General features: G+C 57.1%; 1 pseudogene; it reads right to left on the bottom strand.

Moving 5' to 3' along the window:
* Nucleotides 1-828: 828 nt before the first annotated feature.
* The window catches only part of LOC101657302, a 13,065-nt pseudogene continuing 11,424 nt past the window's right edge, over nt 829-2,469 (bottom strand).

The following is a 2,469-nucleotide window of genomic DNA, read 5'->3' as shown; positions in this document are numbered from 1 at the left end:
TAACCCCCAAATCAGCAGCTTCAAACTACTGGGCACTCTGCGGGAGAAAGATGAGGCTTCCTGTTCCTGTAGTGCAGCGGGACTTGCTTCATAGGGACAATGGTAAGGAGGGAGCAGCCCATGCAGTGAGTGTTTCATTCTGTTGTGCACAGGGTTGCCAGGGGTCAGAATGGACTCACGTCACCTAACAACAACAACAACAACAACCAAGTTTCGGTCCGGAAGCCCACAGGGGCAGTTCTACAGAGGGACAGAGAAGAACCATCTCACTGAGTATGGGTCCTCCCTCATGCCCCCTTTGATTTCTATTTGTTATTTTGAATGTTTCCTACTTACTTATTTTATCAGTTTGTTTTTCGAGGGTTTTTCTCTGAATTCTAAAATTTCTCGTGTGTTTTCATCAATTGTATCTATAGTTTTCTTGATATTTTTCTCTATCCATTGAAGGTACCTAAATGGATTCTTTATCAGGTAGTTCCAATATTTCGTTAGGGACTGTGTTGAGTCACAAACATTGTCTGACTCTGTATTTTGGTCACTTCTTTGAGCCCCTCGATCTTTTTTTTTTTTTTTTTTTTTATTTCGAATACCGTGTTCTTCACGGTTTTCCTACAGGACCCTTCTTCCGTTCTCGGAATCCATGCAGACCTGATCTTTTTTTTTTTTTTTTTTTTTTAATTAGGAGGCAGGGGTCACCTTTAATGCTGCGTTTTGTGCCAAATTGCCATGATGCCCTGTCCCTGAGTGTCCCTGCTCACCCCCCGACCCCCAAGGCAGACACAAAGAAACAAATTAAGTGTCCCCCCATTCCCCAACAAACAGAGCAAGTGTCCAGCCCAGAGCCTCCCTGCCCTGTAGCTGGGGTGGGCCTGAGGCGCTACATTCGTGGCTGCCGGGCGGCTCAGCGGGCGCCGCACAGGGGCACGGTGCTATCCTGGTTCTGCCCCTCCATGTCCATGTCCAGCAGCGTGGGCTGCACCCTGGGTGGTCCAGGGCTCTCCGGGGTGTCTGGCCTGCTGGGAGGCGAGATGCTGAGCGTCCGGCCAAAGGAGACCAGTTTCCAGGCATCCAGGCGGGGTCGGTTGGCAGCTGGCCGGGGGCGTGGGGCAAAGGTCAGAGTGGTGGGGCGGCCAGGGAACTCAGGGGGCCGCCGGCGGGCTGGGAACAAGGCCTGGGGGTCCGGCAGACGGGGGAACTCCAGGGCCTCTCGGGGGCCTGGGGGGAGAGAAGCAGAGATGAGCGCAGAACAGGCTTGGGGGTGTCTCTGGAAAGGTCCTGCCTTCCAGCACAGTGACAGCCAAGTATGACCTAGGGGGAGCCTTTCTGGTCAAGTCCTTCAGGCCTTGCTCAGGCCTGAAGCTCGGCCGTTCCCACCTATACCTGCCACCGGTCCACAATGACATAAGCACCCTTCGGTCTATACACTCAAGATCCCTAGTCATGGCACATATGGCATATCAACCCCATAACAGTACCCTGCTACAAACCCAAACTAAACTCACTGCCATTAAGCGGGTGCCGACTCGTAGTGACCCTACAGGACAGGGTAAAACCACCCCGGCGGGTTTCCAAGACCGGAATGCTGTATGTCTTTCTCCCTTGGAGTAGTTGGTGGTTTTGAACCGCTGATCTTGGGGTTAGCAGCCTGAGGCGTAACCACTATGCCACCGACCCCACTGCCTCCAGGGCCATTGCTCCTCATGGCAGCCCTGGGCAGGGTTCCCGAGACTCGCAGTCTTCACAGGAGCAGCCGGCCTCTAGTGCCCCACACGTTCGTTACCCACCAGGCCACACTAGCAGGCCCTCTTTACTGTCCGTGTGGCTGTTGATGGGTGTGAAAAGCGGGTCACGGACCGAGCGTCAGGGGTGCTGCGTGGTAGCAACCCTGATGATGGAGGGGGCGGTGTCGTGGTGAGCACCCTCAGCTGCTGAGACTGGAGGAGGTGCAAGGAGTGCCTCCCAAGAAAGGCGTGGCCACAGCAGAGAAACGAGCCACGGGAGCCTGTAGTTCTCCTCTGACCCACAGGGGGGCTCCCAGGCCCTTGTTCCGGTCACCCAGCCATCTTTTGTCACTGTGCGCCTCCTTCATGCGGACCCACAGGAGTGAGGGTTATGGGGACCCAGGGACCCTCCCTTCCTCTTGCTAGCCACTGAGGGGCCACCCAGCACCAGCTGGGTCGGTGTGGACAGTGGAGTTGGGTGGGGGTCACTTCACTCACCAGGGCCTGCAGCCTCCGGGGGACCCCGCTGCCCTAGGGCCCCGTCTGATGGCGTCCGGCGGTGCCCACGGCTGACGGCACGCGCAGCGGTGACGTGGGTGGGCGTCAGTGACTGGCGGGGATTCTTCTTGAAGCTCTCCAGCTCCAGGTCCACCAGGGGGTTGGTGTGGAGGGAGGGGGTGGGCGCAGGAGGGGAGGGAGGTGGGGAGGGCCCAGCTGGCGTGGCCTCATCGCTGTCGGAGCGCAGCAG

The sequence above is a fragment of the Echinops telfairi genome, unplaced genomic scaffold, assembly GCF_000313985.2.
Source record: "Echinops telfairi isolate 266 unplaced genomic scaffold, ASM31398v2 ScPeMD7_3533;HRSCAF=4204_0, whole genome shotgun sequence".
Lineage (NCBI taxonomy): Eukaryota > Metazoa > Chordata > Mammalia > Afrosoricida > Tenrecidae > Echinops > Echinops telfairi.
The sequence above is the reverse complement of the archived record's forward strand: the minus strand, read 5'-3'. Positions and strand labels throughout refer to the sequence as shown.